At 34.1% G+C, this 10,821-nt stretch overlaps 1 pseudogene; it reads left to right on the top strand.

The window, feature by feature from the left end:
• The first annotated feature begins 1,189 nt into the window (after positions 1–1,189).
• Positions 1,190–10,821, top strand: part of LOC106460750 — a 42,227-nt pseudogene continuing 32,595 nt past the window's right edge.

Genomic DNA, 10,821 nt, shown 5'->3' on the forward strand with positions numbered 1-10,821 from the left:
ACGAAAGGTGATGTTAGCTCTCTATTGCAGATTTGGAGCATTTAATGAAAAACGGAATTGCCCTGAATATTGTAAATATTGTTTGATACTAAGTAAAAAATATTGGGAGATTAAAAATGAAGTGCCGGTATCAAGTAGTTTTCTCCCCAAAGTTTTAAAAGACGTCAACAAGCAGATATGTGAGCTTCCTTTAATTTTTAGTAGATCGATGAATAAATAGTAGGAAGTAATTTAAAGATTGGAAAGTTGCTAATATTGCTGATATTAAAGCTAATATTGCTGATATTTTTAAAAGGAGTGATAAAAGTTATCATGTAAACTATAGGCCTATCAATTTTACTTCTGCAATGAGAGCAATTACAAGGACCCTGATGAAAGAAACGTTGTAAAGCGAATTAGTGAAATATAACATGATAAAACAGGTATTTACTAAAGGGATCTATTTATAATCAGTTAAAACGTTTTGAGGATTTTATTTGTCATGTTAATAATGGAAAGAGTGTGGTCTTGGTGTATGTAGATTTTCAAAAGGCTTTTAATAAAGTGCCACATAAAAGATCACTCAAGAAAATAAATCATTGAGGGTTGAGGATGAACAGTTAAATTGGATGGAAGGGTGGTTTGGTGAGAGAAAGCAAAAGTTGCTATTAATGCAGAACAGTAACAGTGGACGTTTGCTAATCAAAGTGTGCCTCTGGATGACAGATTCAAGGGACTTTGCTTGATATGATACATTGCTGATGACATTAAGTTCTTGGATATTTATTATATTGTATTGAGGATGTTGAGGTACTACGAAATGACATGGATGTATTTTCAAATTGGAGTTAAAAACAAATATTAATTACAGCAAATGCAAGATAATGCTTTGAGTTATAATTTAGTAAACTGAAAAATATTTGCATCCATATCCAATATCAGCTGTTTATACTTATGTTTTCAGAATATACTACTAAGGTGCCTCCAACATTTTAAAAATGACAGTTATGAATTTAAATACAAACTTACAAATTACGTTTTCCAAATTATTATTTTTTCATTAAATGTATTTCCTTATTAAAATATTGACATAAAAAAGCTAAATAATGTTCGAGTAATTAATTATATTTTTTAGATACTTGAAATTTCTAGACATTATTTTTTATTTATGTAATTTTAATATATATATTTCTAGATGATATGCAAGAGCATGTCACTCTACTGGTTCAGCACTGGTCTGAATGGAAGTAGTCCATACCTGTACAGGTTTACCTTACAGACTTTTCAAGGTTTGTTTATGACCAAAAAACGACAGCGTTATCTTGGGCACACTTCGGTTTCTACTGAAGCATCTTTTGTGAAAGAATTTACTGACATTCCAGGACCTAAACCATTACCAGTGATAGGAAATATCTGGCGCTACTTTCCAATAATAGGTAGGTTATTCTTTCTAATAAGATTAGTTTGAGCGAATTTTTTGTAGACGAAGGTTTTTGTTGGACAAGGAGGCGATATGTGTTTTGATCAAGACTGTGGATAAATTCAGTTGCCAAAGTCGTAGAATGAAAAACTTTGTGTAATCTTATTGTTATATATTTGATGCTTCAAAAAAAAATCATTTTCTATTTTCTTCTTTTTTTAGCAGTGTGTCATGTTTTATTTGTTTTTTGAATTTTGCGCAAATCTACACGAGGGCTATCTGCGCTAGCCGTCCCTAATTTAGCAGTGTAAGACTAGAGGGAAGGCAGCTAGTCATCACCACCCACCGTCAACTCTTGGGCTACTCTTTTACCAACGAATAGTGGGATTGACCGTCACATTATAACGCCCCCACGGCTGAAAGGGCGAGCATGTTTGGTGTGACGGGGATTCGAACCCGCGACCCTTGTGAATTTTTGTTTAGCTAAAGATAAATCACTCAATTAGTGAACCAAATTGTGCTTTTGTAACAAAAAAAAATTGTAAAACGTTCAATGCTTCTTTTATGCAGAGTCATAGGTTACCTCCGATTTTCCTTGTATTCCTTTGGAAGTTTTTAATTATAATTTTAGTGTATAACTGAAAGTCACGAAAACATATTTTTACAAGATTTTGTGCTAATCTAGTTCTTCACGAAACGTCGGTAGATCTCATATTTTTAGATTCAAACACTGATGAATCTACATCTTGTTATATTGATTCCGTAAAAGTTGTTTTTAACAAAAGAAAAACTACAGGGAGAGTAAATTAGTCTCATTTAAATTACATTTGATTCGTTCAAGTAATAATGACTTTTCTAATAAGCATTTATAGTGAAAATTTCCTGATTTTAATGCATTTCAGTACAGAGAACAGTTAAACGTTTGTTTTAATTTAGTCATGTGTTACTGAAACGGGCTCACTTACCTTTAACCAGACCAGCTATTATCTTATGAAAATGGATGACAACACTCTGTTTTGTTTATAGAGTCTATTAGTTTGTATCAGGGCAATATTCGGGGTGAGATCGTTACTTTTATATGGTGTCTACTTAAATGGTTAACCATAAGTTTGTCTGCATGATTAGTATTGTTATTGATTTATAATTAAATGTCAGATCATTAACCTCAGACGATGCTTATTTGAAGTGGTATGTCTAAGCTGGAAAATCTTATTGTTTTTCTCATGCTACTTAAAAGCTTTACTAAAGTAGCGCTTTTTTTTGATGCAAAGTTTGTTTTAGAAAAACTCGTTATCTTGAAATTGTATTATTTTCTCTACCTAAATAAGTCCAGAAAAAGTAGAAAATGGCACGATACTAGGCACAGAGTCAGAGTGACCAGTAAGTTGATTTCTTGATCAGAAAAAGAGAGAGAAAGAGAGAAAGGCCGTAAAATATATTTGACATACAAAAATACATAAGATGGGAAGTACAAAAATTCTGGAAATGAAGTTTTAAACCAAGATAACTGATAAACAGAAGTATGATTAAAGGTGTATATTTTATATATCTAATGTAAGTTAAAACCATTAGAAACGATAAAAAAATGACTACATCATGTTACGTATTACAATTTCGAATGGTCTGAAACCGAGTTAAATATATACCGATATATCTCCAATTTATGATATTTGCCAACAAGATTGATACACACAGTTTTCTTTTTTAATTTGTTTATTTGTTTGTAATTAAGCACAAAGCTACACAATGGACTATCTGTGTTCTGCTCATCACGGGTATCGAAACCCGAATTTTAGCGTTGTAAGTCCACAGACATACAGTTGTGCCACTGGGGGGCTTCTTTTTTAATACAAATATATTTTAATACACAAACAATAATACAATTTACAATAACAGTTATTACAAATACTTATTACAAACAATGATTTTATATAGAAAAGTTTCACAAATTTACAAGTAATATAAAGTCTTCTTTCTAGTCTGGAATTCCCTTGATATCTTATCAAGGGTTTACGATGGGCGAGTTAATTTAGAATTGGCGTAGGTACAATTCACTTAACAGGGTGATAGCTAGCCCTGTAGTTCTCTCTCTGACCACAAGCCGATTACAGGTCGAGTTTCTACCGATGACGCTAGGTAACGTTTTCGTAAAAGTACTAATGTCCGATATGAAGTATGTGGAGAGTTTCAGATTACGTAACAATACAAAGCTACACTAGCTTTTACGTACACACATATATTTTTGATTCGTACACTCGAGAATCTTCCACAACTTTAGAGAATAGGCGGGAGTTTCGCAATACATATTTAACAGTATACGTTATGTACACTTGTAAATATAAATTTAATTCAAGCAAACATCGAAATTAAAATAAATATAAAATAATAAATCCGTCACATTGACAAAAACTCAAAAAGCACGACATTGTTTATTAATATGATTGAATGTATTCATTCATATCAGTTTTTGGTAGATACAGTTTTTGTTTTTATTTCAGGGGATTTTGACATGTCAAGGATGCACATCAATAGTCAAAAAATGCTAACGAAATATGGTTTACTTGTGCGGGAGGTAGTGATAGGCGATAAAGTTACAGTTCACGTATTTGAGTTGCATAGACATTCAGATTGTCAACATATTTAATATACTTGCACAAGTCTGTGATAGCTGTAGCTTATTGTTCATATCAGTGATTTGATGAAATTGGTTATACATGCCCATTTGGCCAGAAACAAATTTCTTAAGTGCTGCAAGAACATAACATAGCAACACCCAGCCACCAGGCTCAAACCTTAGCAGGAATACTGTTTAGTTTGGTGTGTTGCTGCCTTACCTCACAGTTTACTTGCAAATAATAGACATTAACTACTGCATAATGCAATCACACTACATAATCCTGTGGATATTACACTGTATTTAGATAGGGCGAAGAGCCATATACCATATTCACAGAAAGTTGAAATTCAGAGAACAACCATTGAATGCCAGTTAGTTGCATAGTATGTCATTATGATATACAGATGAGAACCGTTAAAGCAGTAAAACTACTATCACTGGCATTTCCTAATCTGGCTTCTTTATATCCTTTGAGATATGTATTGACTTCAAGGTCTTTTTTTATGAACTGTGTCAATATTGTACAACATGATGCTCTCATCCTCTTCAGAGTCAACTTTCTCATCTATTTATGATTTCTGGAGCAACCAGTCGTTGAGAGGTTTATGACCCAGAAACCAGCACTACTACCTTTTTATTTTTGTTTTGTAGAGGTATTTGGGAATATGTCCAATAGAGTTGGCTCGGCATGGCCAGTTGGTTAGGGCACTCGACTCGCAATCTTCGGGTCGCGGGTTCGAATCCCTGTCCCACCAAGCATGCTCGCCCTCTCAGCCGTGAGGGCGTTATAAGTGACGGTTAATCCCACTATTCGTTGGTAAAAGAGTAGCTCAAGAGTTGGCGGTGGGGGTGATGACTAGCTGCCTTCCCTCTAGTCTTACACTGCTAAATTAGGGATGGCTAGCGCAGATAGCCCTCGTGTAGCTTTCGGCGAAATTCAAACAAATAAACAAACCAATAGAGTGTCTCCTCTAGTCATGTCAAGTACTCAGAAACCAGCACTACTACCTTTTTATTTTTGTGTTATAGGGGTATTTGAGAATATGTCCATACTCCTTCCTTTCACTCTCACCTTTCAAAGCCTTATCTTTTCTTTCAGAGTAGTAACTTTGTCTGAAGGAGGAAAAATATTCTTGTTTCTTCTTACATGCTACAATTCACATTGTTTTAATGTTCAAAAATACCTGCTAGGTAAACTAATTTAACACACAAGGTCTCATCACGCAGTAAATCACAAAACGCTTGTTTCTCGTACAGAGTGGAAAGAGTTAAGCATCTCTTCTTTGAGATCATGTTCCAACACCCTTCCTTTTAATAGCCATATGACTTCAGTATGCAGGATAAGGCTCACGTGTTGTGATTCCATCTCGTTACGAAGCTTTACAAGTAAGCGTGAGTTGAGTGGTCTACGTTTAATGTAATTCACCATTCTAATGACTTTATCCAGTTAGTTTTGCAATCAAAGCCAAATGAGGCAAACAAACAACGAGTTTATATCATTATTTAATTTTGCTTCTTGGCTAATGACACAAACTTTGAAGGAGCACGATCTGTATTCATTCAACCAAGGTTAACACATCTTGACCAATTGTGATTTGTGAGAGTGCCTTGCAGCATAAGAACCCTTCTTATTAATAAAACGAACGAACACAAGTAGTTGAACCCTCCCACCAACATATGTGTACTCGTTTAGTTGGATGGTATACAAATATCAGTTTCTTAGCTTTAACACTTACGTTTCTTTCATTGCCATCTGACATGTCATGAATACGTCTACCAATCGTATTATCAGACAAAGATATATATATTTTAAATTCCTTCAGCTTTAGTACCAAACAATGTTATTACTATTGTAGCACAAGCTAGAAGAATAAGACTTTTAGCAATTTTATGAGGTTTCATTTCCTTAGCTATGAGTTCTACTACTAAAATAGCTGGCCTCATGAGTTGACAAACTACTTTTTCAGACAAAACTTGAACTCTGTTGTACTTGGGTACTCAACAATATTTTGAACTAGTGTGAAGATTTACCGGAAAGGTGCCCACGTTTTATAGACATATGTCTTATCAGCTTGCCGCAAAACATAGCCTCGTTTGACAATTATTTCCCCTACAAACAATACATTTAGGGTTAGAAAAAAAGTTATTCACCACACGAAGTAAAGCCCACTGCTAGGTAACTGTCAATGTACAGACGAATTTTATTATTATTCTTAGTCGATTTAAATTTAGCTGATTTTTTGTGTTGGATCCAGTTTTATCTCTGTAAACTATCGCTATTCACCACTTGTTTCTGTCCACTACAGTCTTTTTCACCATGGTAACTTTTTGAACAATGTTGTTTCGTATAAAACACGTGTACACAACTCAAGCAACCTTGACATTTGGTTACCTTGTGTTGCAGCAGTCGCTCTCGCGTGGCGCTACACTTGCTGTGGCATCCGTACCCCTCGCCAACGTCACTCACGCCATCTATAGCTCACATCACATCCCTTTTGCGAACCACTACTATAAACATTAACCAGTAAAATTCAGTGCTTGCTTGTCTAAATGACTTTCAATTCTTGGCACCAGTGACATCAAGTATATGCTGAGAGTGTAGATTAGTTTACCTTGTGACATACTATTAGAATGACTGACCTTAAACACACGTCTAAAGGCTTAAACCAGGGCTCATCACAAAGCATGCATAGTATCAAATTTTTAAAAATTAGTTTATTCTAAGTGCGTTTGTAAATGGAAGAATTTGTTAAGATATCTCACTGCCAATGTGCCATGAGGAAACATGTGAAACATATTACCAGAGTATTGACATCTAGAATGTAAGACTATGCTTAAGAGGCAAAATATTAGTTTTCTTTTTGTTCATTTGAGTGCACCTTCAAAGGACACTCCTCCATCTTGTGTGCTTGGTATAATCGATTCAGTTCATCAGGACGATGATTTCCTAGTGGCCATTTCAACAATTTGGCCACAAAAAATACACAGACGACGTGACCAGTATGTCTTTTTATGGAATAACCACTTCATTCTCTAGCTATTTGAGGTATGTGACAGTTGAATGGATATGTCATGGAAGCAGTTTGTGTACACATGACTTGTATCACTTTTCCAGATGTAGATCCTTCTTGATTATGTTGTGAACTATTGCCTGGGGACACATATGGCCTTTGCGATTGACTCTTGTTTTGGTAGATTCTTATCTGCTACAAGATGCTACCAGATCACTTTTGTGGAAGGTCCATATACCTTTATTTTCTAATGTCATTAAGTATAAGGAATATCCACCCTGAACACATCTTTATAATTTGAGTGTATGAATATTTTTCCACTGGAAATGGTTCTTACATATCCTTTTCAAAAGTAACAAAGTTTTGGTGGAATCATACTTTACAAAATCTAGTTCCACCACAACGTTTTATTGGCTGTCGTTGTCACTTCACTTGCTGATCTGTATATCTAAAATCGTTTTAATTTTACTCAATCCTCTGAAGTATTGTCTTCTAAGGATTGAACAACGCATTACATCAGACAAACAGTTAAGTAAATCAGATAAAATTTAGACAAGTGATCCACTTTCACCATGATTTACATAGTATACGCTAGTTTGTATATAACGTTAAAGCACTGCTTCTTTATTACACTTCGGGAATAATGGTAATGCCACACTACCCATAATATTATTTCGTACTGCAACAAAAAGATTATGTTGTCTAACACACGAAATTATTACAGATAAATGTCCACCAATGCTTAGAAAACAGTTTTTTCATCTTATTGGTACGTCAAGGTTCTCGGGAATAAAAAGACTGAAACCAACCATCAATGTTCTAAGATCTTGGCTGGCAATCTCAGTAGATCTAGCTGTGTTTTATTTAATGTGTATCATCCAGTCTGCTATACAGAAATGTCTGCAGAACTTACTAAATGTAGAAGTAATTGTTACTACCAAATATTGCTTGACAGCTTGGAAGTAAAGGACATAACTCCCCATGAGCTATTGATTTTTCAACATAATGACAATCTTAACTGTTGGTCAAGTAGCTAATCTCAACTATAATGAATAGAAGGCTGACATCAGCATTTAGCCTTGATTTACTTGTTGTATATGATCCATCAGATTTTGATAAGACCTGAGTAGTTTTACTTGATGAAATGAAAGTTGATTTACTTGTTATATATGATCCATCAGATTTTGATAAGACCTGAGTAGTTTTACTTGATGAAATGAAAGTCGATTCACTTGTTGTATATGATCCAAATGAAGACAAGGTGTATGGACCCTGTGAACAACTTACTTTAGTTATGGCAGGATATGCTGGTTTTAAAAGTACCAGGGATGCTCTGGAACTAAGCATTCAGCTTATACAAAATCCCTCTGATGAGAGTAATGGTTACCTTTCTTATTCGACACTTGAATTGCTAGAAACTGTGCGAATATGTCCGATAGAGTGTCTCCTCTAGTCATGTCAAGTACTTTCATTTCATCAAGTAAAAGTACTCAGGTCTTATCAAAATCTGATGGATCATATATAACAAGTAAATCAACTTTCATTTCATCAAATAAAAGTATTCAGAGCTCATCAAAATCTGATGGATCATATACAACAAGTAAATCAACTTTCATTTCATCAAGTAAAAGTACTCAGGTCTTATCAAAATCTGATGGATCATATATAACAATTAAATCATCTTTCAATTCATCAAGTAAAAATACTCAGATCTTATCAAAACATAATGGATCATATACAACAAGTAAATCAACTTTCATTTCATCAAGTAAAAGTACTCAGGTCTTATCAAAATCTGATGGATTATATATAACAAGTAAATCATCTTTCATTTCATCAAGTAAAAGTACTCAGGTCTTATCAAAATATAATGGATCATATATAACAAGCGAATCATCTTTCATTTCATCAAATAAAAGTAATCAGGTCTTATCAAAATATAATGGATCATATATAATAAGTAAATGATCTTTCATTTCATCAACTAAAGTACTCAGGTCTTATCAAAATATAATGGATCATATACAATAAGTGAATCATTTTTCATTTCATCAAGTAAAAATACTCAGGTCTTATCAAAATATAATGGATCATATACAACAAGTGAATCATCTTTCATTTCATCAAGTAAAAACACGCAGGTCTTATCAAAATATAATGGATCATATACAATAAGTGAATCATCTTTCATTTCATCAACTAAAGTATTCAGGTCTTATCAAAATATAATGGATCATATACAATAAGTAAATCAACTTTCATTTCATCAAGTAAAAGTACTCAGGTCTTATCAAAATCTGAGAGCGGTGTTGTTTTCCTTCACGTAAAAACGAAATGATAAAGTAGAGAATATAAAAAAAAATGATAAAAAATTGTCACAAGTAAAATGTTATGACCATTTTTAATGTATTAAAACAAGGCAGCGGGTAACCTGTGGACAAGCATCATATAGGCTTTCTTCGAAACTGCTGCTCGGGAGCTTAAAACTAAAGTTAGTTCTTCCCCCCCCCCCAGACAACTTAATTATATTTGTAAATAATATTCCCTATTTGAGATGGTGTGAAAATCCCACATTCGATTCCCAATTCTGCCAATGTATTTGATGACACTTAATGTATTTGATGACACTTAATGTATTTGATGACACTTAATGTATTTGATGACACTTCCTCCTTCAGTTGTTGATTCTCTCTATCATCAAAGCACGAAGTTTTGGTTGAAGATTAGTTTTCCTTTTCAACAATGTGATAACTTCTGCTTTGCTTTAAGCTTGATACGTTATCTCAAAGCTCCTGAGAAAGCTTGCAAGGTTTATTTGTAATAGCTATAGATTCATTTTTTTTCTCTCAGCCTGGCTGCAAGAAAACAAAGTGTCGTTCAACTGTTCTTCTATTCTCCTCCTTATACTTCTCTTGTCACATCTACTCCTTTAATATACAGTTGCTAATGTCATTGAATAAGAATCGATATTAAACTATTTTATTTTGCTGACATGCGTCAGTTTTAAGCTTCCGTTTTCAAGAAAAATGTATCTGTTTCGCTTTCATGTCAATCTCAACATCTTCCTCCAAGAAATGGATAGAGAAACTCTGGGTATTAGCTGGACTAAAAATGTCTGCTCGAAGGTAAACATGAACCCCAAGCTTTGAGAAAGGTTTCATTTTTCGGAAAATAATGTATTGAAAATCCGTTTTAGAGATTCTTGATTTTTGAAAGTTGTAATTTCACACTCTTACATAGTAATTTACATTGCGACTTAAACTTTAAATACAAGAAATGCGTAAAAACAGTAGCGCACTTCTTCACTTAAAACACGCTGTAGTTACACAGTCAAGAAGTGCACCTGGAAACACAAAACTAAGTTCTTCACTGAAAATACGTTGTGGTTACACAGTCAAGAAGTGCACCTGGAAACACAAAACTAAGTTCTTCACTTAAAACACGCTGTAGTTACACAGTCAAGAAGTGCACCTGGAAACACAAAACTAAGTTCTTCACTTAAAACACGCTGTAGTTACACAGTCAAGAAGTGCACCTGGAAACACAAAACTAAGTTCTTCACTGAAAATACGTTGTGGTTACACAGTCAAGAAGTGCACCTGGAAACACAAAACTAAGTTCTTCACTGAAAATACGTTGTGGTTACACAGTCAAGAAGTGCACCTGGAAACACAAAACTAAGTTCTTCACTGAAAATACGTTGTAGTTACACAGTCAAGAAGTGCAGCTGGAAACACAAAACTAAGTTCTTCACTTAAAACACGCTGTTGTTACACAGTCAAGAAGTGCAGCTG

Source organism: Limulus polyphemus, unplaced genomic scaffold (assembly GCF_000517525.1).
Source record: "Limulus polyphemus unplaced genomic scaffold, Limulus_polyphemus-2.1.2 Scaffold828, whole genome shotgun sequence".
NCBI classification, from domain to species: domain Eukaryota; kingdom Metazoa; phylum Arthropoda; class Merostomata; order Xiphosura; family Limulidae; genus Limulus; species Limulus polyphemus.